Genomic DNA, 16,681 nt, shown 5'->3' with positions numbered 1-16,681 from the left:
CCTCACACTACTCTTTGTTGCAAAAGATGTGTAACTAAGAATAAGTAGCAAGAGAGCTTTGAGCAAGTAGAAAAGTAGGATGAATGCTTAACTAATTATCTCAACAACCAAATGCTTCAATCAATATATTCAATGATTGCTCAACGACTATATTTGTGGTCAAGGAGACGAACTAGCCGTTGGCCATTTATTGAGGCAAGACAAATAAAAAACTAGCTGTTTTAGTGCTTTTATTACAATCTGCCTCCGTACAAAACTGTCGATGGTTTTCTGTAGGACAGCCATATTTTGACCCAAACCGTCAATGGTTTTTCTAGGCTCTCCCAAACTGTCGACGGTATTTTGTAGGCTAGGCCCTTTTTAGAAAACCATCTAAGTACTTGATTTGTTCCATTTCCTTTGGGTGCTTTAACCTTTGGTTAAACAAAATGGGGGCCGAGTTTGTGAGATATTAAAATACTAATATTGTTTAAAACTTGTCCTTATAAGAGTTTGTTTAAGTATAGGATATCTTGTAAAGGTTTATTTGAAAACTTATTAAGTGTGATGATATCCTATAAACTATCATGCAGATGCAATTGCTCAACTCTTGCTAAATATTCTTACCACCATCATGCCACAAGAGTTACAGGAATTTCCTACCTCACACACACAATCCATTATACATATAAAACTTCATGTAGACTTTGGTTGGTTGTGCCTTGAGGATTCCTTGTGTATGCTTTTGCTCATTGCTTCATCAAGGTCCGTCTAATCCTTATGCTCGCTTTAGTATTCACCTGTTTATTTGAACTGAACTTGAGGAAAAATATTAGCTGAACTAAGGACCACTAATGGGTTGTTATCATCAAAACAAGTTGGAATGAAGAACCTTAGCCACTAGGGCTAATAGACTATGTGAAATTAGAAAAAGATAAGTTCTATTTTCTTGAGGGGTTTTAATTGTGGACAAGCACAAAATTTCATTGACAAATAGTTCAAGACTAGCCTATTGCACAAGTTGCCATGGAACACTTGACTGACTATACTGGAGAGAGTTCCAGTGTCCAATGAGAGTGGCATGTTGGGTGGAAATAGTGGAAAGTTTTTTAAGAAGTGCAAACTCAAAAGTGGGGGAGCTGACACCATAGCATCAACTTTAGAGGAAGTTCATTATCTTGGTCTTTCAACACACCTAGTGTTAAGGGAAAGCTGACATGTGCCTTATTTCAAGGTCCTTATAGAGTTGCTGATTGCCTTTATAAGTCATTGCTCAATGCTTTGCAAGCTTTCATTGTGAAAGAGTGCAAAGAGATGATGAGGATGATGAGGAAACCCCAAGTATGGGTGCAATATGATTACTCAATGTGTTGGAGAGGTAGGAAAAATAACCAAAAGTACCCAAGTGAAAGGGTTAATGTTTGTGGATCTATGGATAACGGAAAGAGCACCCGTGCTATGCTTGATACTAGGGCTACCCATAACTTTGTCTCATAGGCGGAAGATCAAAACTCAAATTGAACTTGAAGAAAGATTCAGGACACATGAAAGCAGTTAATTTTGTAGCTTAGCCTACTTTGGGTGTAGCCAAGCAAATGATTGTAAAGCTTCAATGGGTAGGACATGCCAATTTCATAGTCGTGCCAATGGATGATTTCCAAATGATACTTGGACTCGAATTAGACCTGGTAAAGCAAATTAGGTCGATAATCCATGGCAAAATAGGCAGATTATTGTGTAAGGAAATTACAATCCATATCCGACTCAATTAAGTGGAGGATTTATGGCAGTTCGAATTGAATAATTTGTGGCGAATGATGGATGATATGTCATTCTCATCCTTAGTATAATTCTTGCTATCATCTGGTGAATAATTTATTTTATAACATAACAATTGAAGTTATTTTAAAATTATAATTTGGTAAATTGTTAAACATTTAATAACCAATCAAAAAATAATAATAATTGTTTTAAAAAATTTCTAGATCATGAATCTAGAGCTTTTGTTTTGATCATGAGAATTGAGTATTTGGGCTTGAATTTGAATGTTGGCATGGGGCAGACTTAGAGGAGTGCAATAGTTGGAAATGTAGGATTGGCCTTGGCTAATTGTAACTATGCTAGTTGGGCTGATGCCTCATAAGCATGGGTATAAATTTGAACATTAATTAACAGATAGGCAAATATCCTTTGGATAAAACCTAAAATCCACCAATCGACTCTTTTAGAAATGGATAAAAAATTTTAAAACCATATTCACTCATTTAATGTGTGGATTGGTTATGAGTTGGTTTAAGCGGGTCGGATTCTATTCGAATTAATGGTTTTTTATCCGTTTTGCCAGGTCTAAATGGAATTCTCGAGGGAGACTAAGGTGGTGCTAATACCGCTTGTAGGTTCCCTCTGTCTGATGGGAGATCACCCTTGCATGGTGAAAGCCATTGCGAAGAAAGGGGATAATGAGAAATTCCTCTTAGCCAAGCAACTCTAGAAAGAGTTGAGGAGTAAGTAGACATATCTCGCCATATTGGTGTTGGAAGATGTAAGTTAAGAGTGAGTACCTATTGTCATCCAAGATGTGTTGGATGAGTACAAAGTTGTGATGCTCGATAAGCTGCTGCACGACTCGCCTCCACGACGGGGTGTGGATCACAAGATCGACTTGTGACTAGAGGTTTTAGCCTTCTGCTAAAGGTCATTACTAGATGGCACCTCCAGAGTTAGTAGAGTTGAGGAAGCAACTTGATTAGTTATTGGAAGCAGGCTATATATGTCCTTCTAAAGCACCTTTCGGAGCACTAATGTTGTTTAAAAGGAAACATGATGGGAGCATATGGATGTGTGTGGACTACCACGTGTTGAACAAGGTGATTGTTCGCAATAAGTACCCCATTCAACTAATTGCCAATTTGTTTGATCTGCTAAGTCATGCCAAGTACTACACCAAACTTGACTTGCGATTAGACTATTATTAGGTGAAGATAGCATATGTTGATGAGCCAAAGACTACTTGTGTGATAAGGTATCGGGTGTATGAGTTCATGGTGATGTCCTTTAGGTTGACATATGTGCTAGCAATTTTTTGCACATAGATGATGAGGTGTTTTTGATCGCATAAATTGGCAGAAAAGGATTCATATAGCCGACCCCACTTAGTGGGACTAAGGTTTGGTTTTGTTTGTTGTTTTTAGATGATTAGGTGTTTCGTGACTACCTTGACAATTTTGCTGTGGTATATTTGGATGACATTCTTGTCTGCATTTCCACTTTGGAGGAACATGAAGAATCTATGAAAGGTGTTCGGTAGGCTGAAGGAAAACAACCTTTTCGTGAAGAAAGAGAAGTGCTCTTTCCTCAAAGGGAGCATTGAATTCCCTGATTATGTGAGTGAACAAGGTAGTATTTGGATGGATATAAAGAAGGTGAGAGCTATTCAAGAGTGGAAGATCCCAATAACAGTAAAGGAGCTGCATTCCTTTCTTAAATTCGCCAACTATTCTTGCAATTTCGTAGAGGGTACTTGAGGAGAACTGTCCCATTGACAAAACTATTGAAGAAGGGTAGGTGGAACCAAACAGAGGAGTTTTAATGAACCTTTGACAACTTGAAGGAAGTCATGATGCAAGATCTGACACTTGCTCTTTCGAACATCATGAAGCCCTTTGAGGTACAGGCAGATGCATCGAACTATGCTCGTGGTATAGTCCTATTACAGGATGGGCATCTTGTGGCATTGAAAAAGAATGGAATAGCTCAAGAGAAGGAGATGCTCGTGGTGATATGTCGTCATCATGAGTGGTGATATTACCTACCTGGGTTGAAGTTTGTGGTGGAAATAGATAACTTGGTTGTCGATCACTTCTTTACGAAGCTTAAGTTATCCCATATATAAGCATGTTAGCAAGAATTTTTTGTGGAGTTTGATTTCTCATTCGAGCACAAGGCAGAGCGGATGAACCAAGTTGTAGATGCACTGAGCAAGAAGATTAAGCTTGTGCCTTTTTAAGGAGAACCTAATAGTAAGATTACCATGACAATGTGGGAGCGTCTTAAGGAGAACCTTGTTAAAGATCCAGTTGCCCAAAATCTTATGCAATTGGTGGAAGAGGGCAAAGTGTGTTGGTTCTGGTTTGAAGATGGATTGTTGATGACACATGGCAACTGACTCTTTGTGCCCCGAGTTGGAGATCTAAAGAATACAATATTGAGAGATTGTCATGAGACCATGTGAGTAGGGCACCAAGAATGGCATCACACTTTGGCATTATTGAAGCAAAGTTCCTATTGGCTACACATGCGTGATGAGGTGGTTGAGTATTCTCGAACTTGTCTAACTAGCTAGTAAGATAAGGTCGAGTGGAAGAAGATTGCAGGGGTATCAGAACCTCCTCAAGTACCAACAAAACCGTGGGAGAGTGTCTTACTTGACTTCATCAACATACTCTCTAGAGTTGGAGATATAGGGTCTATATTCATGGTTATAGACAGGTTTTTGAAGTATGATACATTCATAGTCGAGCCAAAGTACTGATCGGCAGAGGAGACAAACCCACTTGTTTTTCAAACATGTGATGAAGTATTGGGTTTTTTCGCAAGATATAGTTAGTAATCGAGACACTCGATTCACAAGGAACTTCTGGACATAACTTTTTAGAAATCTTAGTTGACAGCGTAACATCTCTTTGAGCTATTACTACAGACAAATGGACAGAAGAAGAGATTCAATAGGTTACTAGAGCAATACTAGCACCATTTTGTCATTACTAATAAAAAGAATTGGGTGCAACTACTTAATGTGACTCAGTTATATTTCAATGCCCAAAAAGCTCAACTACCAACAAGAGTTCTTTCGAGCTTGTTACAGGCCGGCAGCCACACATTGGATGGGTCATACAGAGGAAAGAGTCTGAGAGCGTAACTCTTCACCAAAGATAGAATGGGGAGATTGCTCAAGCATACTTAGAGAAAGCTTCTAAGTAAATGAAGAGGTGGGTAGATCATGGGAGAAGACCGTTGCTGTTCAACATGGGTGATTTGATGCTTATTAAGCTCCATCTAGAGTATATGAAGTTATTGAGGTCGAGATAGGAGACTACTTTGCAAATATGCAGGACTAGTCCCCATTTTGGCCAAATTCAGGAAGGCTTCTTACAAGGTCGATCCTCTAACTTGGATGAAGGTGCATCTTTTGTTTCACATTAGTTGCCTTGAGGCATTCATCACCAACATTAAATATCCAAGTAGAAATTTGTCAGTCAGGGCATTGTTGAAGTCATCGTTGTAGATAGAGAGTTCACATCATCAAGGAAGAAGTGACACAAGTTCTAGTGAAATGGACAGGCCTTGAGACAAAGAAATTAGTTGGATATTAGCGGAAGACATGGAACCATTCATAGATAAAGTTGAGAAGTGCTCAACGTCAAAGTCTACAAGGATGTCGATCGCATAATTGGAGAGAATGTCATGTGCCAAGCATGTTTAGGAAATTATGCTTGCTTGTGACTAATTGTGTTGTATACATGGTATAGGTAACTGTCAGACTCTTGATTAGCTTGAAATTGCCAAGGCACATTGTGTGGGCAAATCATGTGCCAAAGCAGTAGCTTAGGATAGCTTGTCATGGGTTATCTTGACATTCGGTGATTTGATATTCTATGTTGCTAAAAGGGAGCACGTAGATGCTAAGTTGCCTACTTGACATTGTTAGGGATGGACATGGTTGGGGCCATGGTCTTTGTCGTGGTTTCGATTGACATACTCAGATGGTTAATCTGGGTATTTTAAGTGTTTTGTTGACATGTGGCCTTGTTTGGACGTGGAATTAGTCATGGTTAAGGGTAAACCATATTTGACACAGAATGTTGATCCGTGGGTAGTATGTAGTGTCAATGTCAGATACTGCAGTATTGACATGTTGACCTGGCAGGGCAGTTGGCATTTTTCATTGTAAGGCTAACATACAGGCTTGGTTGAAGGATGAATTTGTGGGTTGACATTTGGGCATGTTTGTATCCCCATAATTGTAAACATAATCTATTTAGGCTTGTTGGCAGTTGTAGGCTGCATCTAGCACAACATAGGCAGTTGGGGTTGTCAATTATAGACCCTAGGTAGTTGGCGGTGTCAATTGTGTATTAATATGACATATGGGTGGCATAGGGCACTAGAGGAATTCGTGCATGGTGTTTTTGCGCATGTAAAGAGTACATAACCCCATGTTTTTGAACAAAGAATAAGGTTAGGAGGTGTTGCTCCTGTAGATTGTTGCTTGTATGCCATTATTAATTGTGAATGTCATACTTCTTATACACTAATAGGATTAACCAACATGTTTGTGAGATTGTGTGTCATTGGCTTTAGCAAGTGTGCTACTTGGTGCCATCATAGTGTTAAGTTGTGTGCTGCGAATTTAGATCGAGTGACAATTGGTATCAAAGCCTAGTTCGGTAATGACGAACTTAGGTTGGTGGGATTGATTGGATCGTTTGGAGAACTTCCTTTTGGTTTCCGAAGATCAAAGACGCAATTCCATTGGCGGCATAGTGTGAACGCTTAAATATGGAATTGGTTGAATTGCAACAACATGTTGATTTCGTGATTGCTACAGAGGCCAAAATATCGTCGTTGTTGAGTGATATAATGACCCTTACAAAAACCTTGAATAGTAGATTTGCAGATGGTGAAATCACTCTTGTGAAGAGGGCCGTCTCCTTATGTTCTGGTGGGGTGAGGCCTCTAGCAAAATTTGAGTCCTTGAATTGAAATCTTTTGTAGGAAGTCGCAGTACAAACAACCTTAAGATTTTCCTACGGGATATGGAGCAATACTTCAAGGCCACTCACATTCAGAGAATGAAAAGTTTGCCATAACATCGATGTACTTGTCAGGCGATGCTAAGTTATGGTGGTATACTCAGACAAAGGACGATGCAAATGCAGGCTGACCCTAAATTGAGACGTGGGAGACCTTGAAGAAGGAATTGAAAGATTCCTTCTTTGCAACACGGTGGGTTTGTAAGGAATGCCCTTAAACAATTGCAGCAGATCGGAGCCATATGGGACTATGTCAATGAATTCAGTTCCTTGATGTTGAACATCAAGAACATGTAAGAGAAAGACAAGTTATTCAACTTTATTTCTGGCTACAATTGTGGGAATGAATGGAACTACAGCCATTGCAATAGTAGATGGTTTGGTTGACTTCAAAATCAACGTTGAAACTGAGGATCCCAAGGCAAAGCCTAAAAAAGACAAGGATAAAGGTAAGGCTAAGGAAGAGATGGGGACGAAGAGGGATAAATGGGAGAAGTACAAAGGTGAAGGCAACAACCAGAATAAAGTGTAGGATGCTTCCCAAAGTTCCCAAAAGTCTAGTTGTTTCATCTGCAACAATCCTTATCGAGCTCGTGGCTGTCCTAAACGGGAAAAGTTGAATGCCTTGGTAACCTCAAATTTGAAAGATGGTGATTCTAAGGAGAAGTGGCCATCGCATGTCAACCATCTACAATTGCTGAATGTGATCACTATTGTGAAGGTCCTCACTCAAAAAGGCTTAATGTATGTTTGTGTGAAGATCAATGGCATTAAAGTTGATGCTATGGTGGATTCAGGGGCCATCCACGACTTTGTTGCAGAGAAGGAAGTGGCAAAGTTCGGCCTCAAACTCATTCAGAATCATGTCGGATCAAGGTTGTGAATTTAGAAGCAAGGTGTCATAGATCCCCAAGTTAAACTCAATTAAGGGGCCGTGCGGCACTTGTCGAGGCTCTCCCTCGATAGAGTCAACCAACAACTAACTATTCCAACCTACATTCATGAGCACCAGAGAGGCTTCGAAAGCCATTCGTTATCGTGAAATATTAGTTCCAACAATATTGAATCATGAAGGCAAGCGACATTCATGCTCAATGACAAGTGGATTTGTTTGTTTTATTCAATCAACAAGACAACCACACAAGACATCATCCGAGTAATTTGACACCAAGTATAAAAATACCTGGCGAGGACAGGTGAACGCATCTCTCCTCCCCATTTAACCGAGATCACACTGTCAAGCCCTAACACAAGGCCTATTCAGGGATGGCCATTATTGCTCTAACCGTGGGATCATGGGAAGGGAAATGCAGTCTGCTAATAGTGCCTTTAGATGATTTTGATGTGATATTTGGTATGGAATTCTTTGTGAAGGCTAAAGTAATGCTGATGTTGCACATTGCTGGAATGCTAATCTCAGCTGAGAAGACATCTGGCTTTGTTCCTGCAATATACAAGGATCCAAGCAAGAAGTGTGGTAGTGGAAGGTGGTGTTATTTCAGACATACAATTGATAACTGATTACAAAAAGGGGATTCCACATTCTTGGATGCACTTGTGGAAATCAAACCAAACCAATTGGTGGAAGTCGTTGATGTCGTTGTATATCTTTTGGGAGATTTCTTTAATGTCATGCCTGCAGAACTCCCAAAATTTCTTCCACTCAAACATGCAACTGACCATCGGATAGAGCTGGAGCCTAGTGTTAACCTCTTGCACAAGCCCCATATGAAATGGGACCTTTGGAGTTGGCAGAATTGAGGAAACAGTTGGATGAGTTGCTGAGTACAGGACTATTCAACCCTCCAAGGCTCCTTATGGTGCTCTGGTATTGTTCCAAAAGAAGCAGGACAAATCACTGCGGATGTGTGTAGATAACCGGGACTTGAATAAGGTTACGATAAAGAATAAATATCTAGTCCCCAACATTGAGTTGTTGTTCGATCGATTGGCGAAAGCATCATACTCACAAAGTTAGACTTGCAATCATGCTACTGGAAAGTGAGGATTGCAGAGGGGGATGAGTCCAAGACAGCTTGTGTAACTAGATATGGCTCCTACAAGTTCTTACTAATACCAATTAGGTTCGGCCAATGCCTCTGTAGCTTTTTGTAATTTAATGAATTATATTTTTCTATGAATTTATATATCAATTTGTTGTTATTTATTTGGATGACATTGTTCTACAAGAATTCTTTGGATGACCATGTGCAACACTGAGGAAAGGGTTCACTAAGTTAAGGGAAAACCAATTGTATGTCAAAAAGGAGAAGTGTGAGTTTTGTCATCAAGAAGTTAATGTTCTTGGGACACTGGGTTAGCAAAGGGCAGATGCATAGGGATGAAAGGAAGATAAAGGCTAGTCTTGAATGGTACCATCAAAGGCGGCTGAGTTCGTTCGTTTTAGGGTTTGGCTAACTATTACCAAAAATTTACTCAAGTGTACTACAAAAGAGTTGCCCCATTGACAGAATTGTTCAAGAAAGGCAACAAATGGGCATGGATAGATGAGTGTCAGTGTGCCTTTGATGACTTGAAGCTGGCAATGCCATCAAAACCAGTGCTGTGGTTGCCTATATTTGATTTGCCTTTTGAGGTACATGCATACACTTTTGACCAAGCTATCAGAGGAGTCCTTGTGCAAGGACAACTGGTGGCCTTTGAGATTAGGAAGTTGAATACTCTACTCATGAAAAGGAAATTTCTGCAGTAGTGCATTGCTTCGAGACATGGAAGCATTACCTACTGGGAACCCAATTCATCATGGTGATTCATAATGTGGCCAATACTTTAAACATTAGAAGAAAGTCTCACCAAAGCAAGCTTGATGGCAAGAGTTTCTGGCTGAGTTTGACTTCGAATGGATGCACAAACCAAGGAGGCAGAACAAAGTGGTTGATGCCTTGAGTTGAAAAGAAGTGGAGGCATAGCCCTTAAATAGTTCAAATGCAGGTTCTTAGACCGTGTTCAAGATGTTTTAAAGACACACTCCGAGTTCAATAGACTTCAGCAGACGGTGAATGATGGAATTGTACACCGATACTAGTTGGAGGATTGATTGTTATACACAAAGGGTAGCAAGGTATACATTCCTTCTACCGGTGGACTTCAAAATGAATTACTGCGACAGGTGTATGATGCACAATGGGCTGGTCATCCAGGAAGGGAAAGGGCATTGGCGCTACTAATCTGATCATATTTTTGGTCTAAAATATGGAGGAAGATGTTGAAGCCTATTTCAAGACATCTAACAGAGGGAGGCAGGGTGCTGCAATCTCTTCCTATTCTAGAAAAGTCATGGGGACATGTGTTTATGGATTTTATTGTTGGTTTACCAATGGTAAAGGACATGCGGTCCATTTTTGCATCACAGTGTCTTCACGTTAAAACAATCTATGAAATTTTCTCTTTAAATTACATTAGTATGCACAAACGCGCATGTGCACTCACACGCACATCTAAAACTTGAAATTCTTTAAGATTATGACTCCAAAAGAAATATCCAAAAAAAAAGAAGAAACTTGAGACAATACTACTAATATAAAGATCCTTTCCCTTGATTTGAAGGAGTGCTTGGTTAAGTTAGTTTTAGAATCTTGGAGTTTGATTTGGTTGTCCCCAAGTCTCAAGATTGGAACCACAGTATTCCTCCGCCATAAGTGAGGGGTTTTCTAATAAAGATAGGAGGTGCCACCCTCTTTTCCAAAAAAAAAAGAAAAAAAAGAAAGAGTGGTTGGATTGATATATGTATGAACTCTTGCATTATTTTCTGTCTAATAGGACTAAGATAAAAACAAGTAATCTTGTAATATAGAGACGTTGAGTTTTCAAACAGGATACGTTACTACTAAAGGCCATATATAAAATCCTAACTTTGTAATTAAGCCCAAATCCTACTAAGAAAGACCTGCAGACAGAAATTATACTACAGTGTTATTCCAGAAAATATAAAATTTCAGAAAGGCCCCTGCTCAACAATATAGTTGAAAACTATGAGAAAACAAATTCACTGATTTACCAACACAAAGGAAACCCTAAATAGGACACCCAAACTAAAATACAAAAGGCCCCATGTATGCCAACTAAAAATCAGATGCCAAACCTATGCGTGAGCATTGGAATCAGCATTGCCATGCCTTATAAAAGCCTTTAAAGGTTGTGGCAAGTGATCTCCAAAGAAATGGACCAGTCTCTCCTCCAGTTGTTCTCAAACTATTTACCACTCTACACAATAGATTTATGATTGGAAACCTGTTCCTTTCATAAACACACCACATTGCCTCTTTAGGAACCCTATGATAAGCTTTTCCTATGTCAATATAAAAGTTTCAAAATATAAAAAAGAAAAACAGCCATTTCTGCATGTTAGAGACAACAGTTACTTAATGTAGTGAAAACATAAAACTTGGTCTGTAACTAGAATAGGCTATAAAAGGTTAGAAGTTAGCACTATTTCAAATTTAACCATGACTCCCTATTTCTTTGGTTTCTAAACTTGTTCTTTGTCAAGTCTCAGTGCTCTTTGGTCTGGATCAAGACAACTGTGTGACGCGTAACCTGAATCAAAATTATGTACATCTTTCTGTAGAAAGATTGTCACTCTTGCTTTTGATTCTCTCTTTTTTAAGCTGGTCTAAACTTTGCATGATGTCCACTTTCTGTACTTATTAATACATTGCTTTCAATTCAAGCACTTGCATGTAGACTTTGAAATCCAATCTTATCAAGTGGAAATATTTCTTACCTGTGAGGAGCTTCCAATAACTAGACAAATTATAATTCCTCTGATTGAGGATACATATGTGATTTGGGCCCCTTATCGGATAGACTTATAAAAGCTTTATCTTGTTATAAGAACATTCCTTTGTATTTTCTCTCTTTCTCAAATACTATATGGAATGAAAATTTATTCAGAATATGATTGACAGATTGAGAAAATCAGGGGTTAATGGCTTCTAAAATAAAAATTTTAATCATTGACATATATAAAGGGATGGTTTTATGTCCAATTTTAATTATGATGTCAAATCTAGCGTGCTCTCTTTAAAAGATTGGTCTGCCCTGTTTCTTTTCTTGGTTTGAAAAAATTGTAGGTTGAAATTAAAAGGTCCAATGATGATATTTGTCACTGTTATGCTGGGGCAAAATGGATTTCCATTACGTTTCCAATTCATCACAAGCATAGATCTTCAGGGCATCAGATTAATGGACCTTAGGATAGATTTGGAGTCATGGCCCCTTTCAAAAAAATATATGCTTTAAGTTTTCACATCTAGCAAAAATCGATTTGGAAATGTCTTCTGTTTACAAAAATCTGATTTCCATAAAGCCCTTCTCAATTTTCAAAATTCATGTCTTTTGAATAATAAACCTAAAATGATATAATTAGTGGCTTTGATGGCAGTACACAGAGACTATATCTCTCGATAATGTTTTTGTAATTTGTTGATTCAGTTGGATTTTTTTCTCATGCAAGGGAGGGTGGAGAATTTAGTACATCATTTGGTGTGTGTGTGTGTGTGTGTATTTTTATTTATTTTTTTATATTACCTTTGGGAGCCTGCAAGACGTGGGCTACACTCCAATCCATGCTCTTGCCCCACCTAATCCCAAGATTTGAGTTGAAGACCTCCAACATGGATCTCTCATGCTCAAACGATTGGGCTGCCCCTTAATGGACGACATCATTAACTTTGGTAGTTGGTGATCTATTCATGTATTCATTATAAGATGTGTAGTGCGGCTAGCGTCTGAATGATATAGATTCTGAGTGACTTGGCTCGTTTTATATTTTGATTTTCTGCTGTTCTTTTGTTACAGGCAATCTTCACTGTAAGATAGAAGTTGTTTTATGTTCTTTTTATGTTTCCCTGGTGCAACAAAATTCTTGTAAAAGAGCTGGCTTCTTACGTTGTTAGGTCTCTATCTTCTTGTGAAGAGATTGTTGCATGCTTGTGTGATCTTCTTGGGTGGGATGTTCCTAATTGTTCCCATATTCTTCTACTTTGTATGTGTTTAAGATGGATCTCCTATTGTCATTTGTAAAGTTCAGCATCACTAATATTGTATGTGGCATTTTATTCCATTTGATTTTGTATCCGATTATCAGATGTTATAGGCTTACTGAAGGCACCATTTTAGTAAATGTTGCTGGAACTGTATTTTTGCTTCATTATTATTCTTCTTTTGTAGGGCATTTTTTTCGTAATCCAGATTTAGTTTGAGAGAACCCAGAACCAATTTTAAGTGTGAGGATCTGCTTGCTGTAATTGAGTTTTGTTGTTCTTTTTATTTCTATTGTTTTGATCGATTAGGAATCGATGTCTAGTGAAAGAGAATGTAATCAATTGCCTGGAGTAGTGAGGAAACAGGAATTGCGAGTGAAAATGCCAATTCCAATACAGCATATTATTGTGAATTGCTCTAGTATGACGAGGGACTTGTGTGGCAACTTCAGAGATCTTGACCTGACTGTGAAGGGAAAAAAAAATTGTTTGGACGTAGGTTATACTTTGGCATTCAATTATTATTATTATTATTATTATTATTATTATTATTATTATTATTATTATCTTAGAATTTTCTGCCTCATTAACTAATGCCAAAACATATTTTGGAATTTGTGCAGTGCATCTATACCCACATTTATATAATGCGTTTGGCCGACCATTATTGATGGAGTCTTTTATGATTTGATTCTGATTAACTGGTTTTCTTGTTCCGTCAGCCATTAAGGTAGCGTAATTAAGGATTAAGCATCCAAGCTGGTTAATCCAAGTGGTGAAAAAGTGGGTATTATTTGAGATAGTTGTGTATGAAAGTTCCCCAGCCAGTATCAAAACCCACATGTCACTCTAACATTCACCGACTAGTTTTTAGTGAGATTCGTTTGCAGGTAGGGATACCTATGAATGCATCCACAATGAGTTCTCACAGCTTAGTTACTGTCTTCTTCTTCTTCTTTTTCCAATTGAGGAACACCAAAGTATCCACAAGAGGGGAATATTTCCTGCGATAAAAAGCAATGGACTATAAAAGGGTGAGTGGAGCAGGGGAATAAAGAGGAAATTGCCTTATTCTCTTTGGCCGGTGATCTGCAATTCACTAATTTTCCAATGAGCGGAGATTAGTGAATGTCCTGCTTCTCAAGAATCTTGCCTTTGTCTTTTTTCCTCTATAGAAAATGCCAATGAAAAGCAGCATCATCGGAAAGTTTTGAAGGGACAAAACAGGGGGCAGGCCCCCTTTTCCAGTTTTTCCCTTCTTCTTTCTTCCGTTGGTTGGTGGGTAGACGGTGCCTGTCCCATTGCTTTCCAGCCACGTCAAGGATTCAATGGTTCTTTCATCTTTTTGTGGAGAGGAATGATTATTGTGTCCCATCAGGGTGTGCATGTGCACTTGACTTGTATGCCAAGCTTTCGTCGTGAGTTATGCTTAAATTTAGTTTTCAATTGAACTTTGGAAATGTTTCTTTCCTTGTAGTGGAATTAGATGTTTAACTAATTTATTTAATATAATTATAAAAATTAAGAAAATATTTGATGAATGGAGGAAAAATACTTCCATACCTGTATACAAAAATAAAGAAGATATTTAAAACTGGTAATAACTATTATGGAATTAAACTTGTGAGTCATACGATGAAACTGTGGGGAAGGATAGTGAAACCAAGATTAAGGTTAGAAAGGAAGGTCTCAGAAAATCAATTTAGTTTTATGTTTATAAGATTTACCATAGAGGTTATATATCTTTTAAAAAAATTAATGAAAAAGTTTAAGAAAAATAAGAGGGACTTGCATATGATATTTATTGACTTAGAAAAAAATATATGATGAGGTAACTAGAGAAGTTCTATGACGAATTTTAGAAAAAAAAAAATAATATGTATGTTGTAGGTATACTGACGTCAATAAGGATATGTACGACATAATAATGACTAATGTAAAGATTATAGATGGAGAAACTAGAGGATTTTCAATTTTCAATTACCATAGGTGTACATCAAAGATTTACTTTGAGTCCTTATCTTTTTTACTTTAGTGATGGACCAACTGACTAAGAACATTCAAAATGAAGTTCCATGGTTTATATGTTGTTTGTAGATGATATTGTATTGATTGATGAAACTTGGGGCAGAATAGAGACTAAGTTAGAAATATGGAGAGAAGCTTTGGAGTCTTGAGGTTTTAGGATAAGTACGGAATATATGAAATGTAATTTCAGTAACGGTAAGAGAAATATTGGAGACAAAGTTAAACTTAATGATGAATAAATAAATAACACTTATAGATTTTGATACCTTAGATATATTATACAAGCTGAAGGAGAAATTGAAAATGATGTAATGTATAAAGTTAAATTAGGTTGGGTAAAATGGAGAAGTGTTTCATGTGCGCTTTGTGATCGAAGAATACCCTTAAAATTAAAAGGAAAGTTTTATAGGACAACTATAAGACCATCACTATACAGATAAAAATATTGGGCGACAAAGAAACAAAATATCCAAAAAGTAAAAGTTGTCGAGATGAGAATACTTAAATAGATTAGTAGTATAATATTGAAAGATAAATTAAGAAATGAACATATTTGCGATAAGTTAGGTGTAGCTCCTATAGAAGATAAGATAAGGGAGGAATGACTCAGATGGTTTGGACACTTGCAACGTAAATCACATAGTGCACCAGTGAAGAAGAGTGTGTTATAGTTACCGTGGGGGTAGTCCAAAAATAATTTGGAATGAGATAGTGAGTAAGAATTTAATAACTTTGAATTTGTCAAAAGAAATGGTTCATGATTGCATAAATTGGCGGAAAAAGATTCATATAGTTGACCTTACCTTGTGAGACTAGGGCTTGGTTTGTTGTTGTTGTAATTACAAGATAGGAAATGATTTTAAATTTCACTATAAAAATAGAGAAATACTTGAAAGGAACGATTCGTCCACGTAAAATTTAGAATTCACCAATTGTGAAGTCCCATGCTAATACTAATTTCTGCTCGTATAAATAATAGATATTGTTAAATGTAAGTCCAATTATGTGGGTCTCATAGCATTTTAGTGGGACTGAAATATTAATACAACAACTTGTAATTGTTGGATTGGAGAAACCATTTCTTTCAAGTATTTTTCATAAAGATTGCTATAACCATCTTATTTTATGTTTGATGGAATAATACAAGCTTTTTTTTATGAATGACTTCTTTTAAAATTATATTGACCTTCTCGTGTACTTCATAATAGATTTTGATTTGTATAGATATGGAAAAGATATAATATAAAATCATATGAGTTTCTTCTAATTATACACAAGTCTAAATCCAAGGCATGAAAGAATTTGTATTGCATTCTTGTCTTATTTATTTTGTTCTTAAGCAATACTAATCTGCCTTTAGGTCTTAGAAGGTATCCACTCAGGTGCTAATATCTTTCTATCGAAGAACCTAGTCACTGAAGATCCTACAGCGGATTTGCCCAAAAGCTCCTTCTTGCTAGAAGCTTTCCAGGTCACGAATCGTGTTAACGTAGGTCGGATCCTAGTGTCGATAAATGCTTTCTAAAAATTGTTTAACCTAAGATTTCATTAGACTGGATTAGACTAAATAGGATTATTTTTGATAAATATTCTATTCCATGTTTGGTCTTCTTTATGCAATAAAAAATATTTTTTTTTTTGGGTTATGGTTTTTATACCTACTCGGACATAGGAATTTAGGTGAAGAATAGAGACTGATCAGCTCTAATCCATGTGTATGGGTTTAGGATCTCTTTCATAGTCTATTCATTCCCATACTTTTTAGTTTATTTTTTTGAAGGCTTTAATCACTCCATGTGAATAGTCTATTTTACACACTCATTTTAAGTTAAATCTTAGACATGTAAATTTGAAATC

The 16,681-nt window shown here is 37.3% G+C and overlaps 1 protein-coding gene across 5 annotated transcripts in view; it reads left to right on the top strand.

Annotated features, from left to right (window-relative positions):
* LOC131159923 (large ribosomal subunit protein bL17c) overlaps positions 1–14,328 on the top strand; it is a 48,704-nt gene extending 34,376 nt beyond the window's left edge. For 3 of the 5 annotated variants that reach the window (XR_009137888.1, XM_058115165.1, XM_058115168.1), the window contains one exon: positions 12,612–12,963. The gene's annotated coding sequence lies outside the window, so the exon portion shown is untranslated. Of the gene's footprint in view, positions 1–12,611; positions 12,964–12,983; positions 13,032–13,419 lie in introns of those variants that run through there. The other 2 variants (XM_058115167.1, XM_058115169.1) reach the window with 2 other exon arrangements.
* The last annotated feature ends 2,353 nt before the right edge of the window (positions 14,329–16,681 follow it).

The sequence above is a fragment of the Malania oleifera genome, chromosome 7 (genome assembly GCF_029873635.1).
Source record: "Malania oleifera isolate guangnan ecotype guangnan chromosome 7, ASM2987363v1, whole genome shotgun sequence".
In the NCBI taxonomy this organism is placed as follows: domain Eukaryota; kingdom Viridiplantae; phylum Streptophyta; class Magnoliopsida; order Santalales; family Ximeniaceae; genus Malania; species Malania oleifera.
Note: the sequence above shows the minus strand (reverse complement) of the source record. Positions and strands in the feature narration are given on the sequence as shown.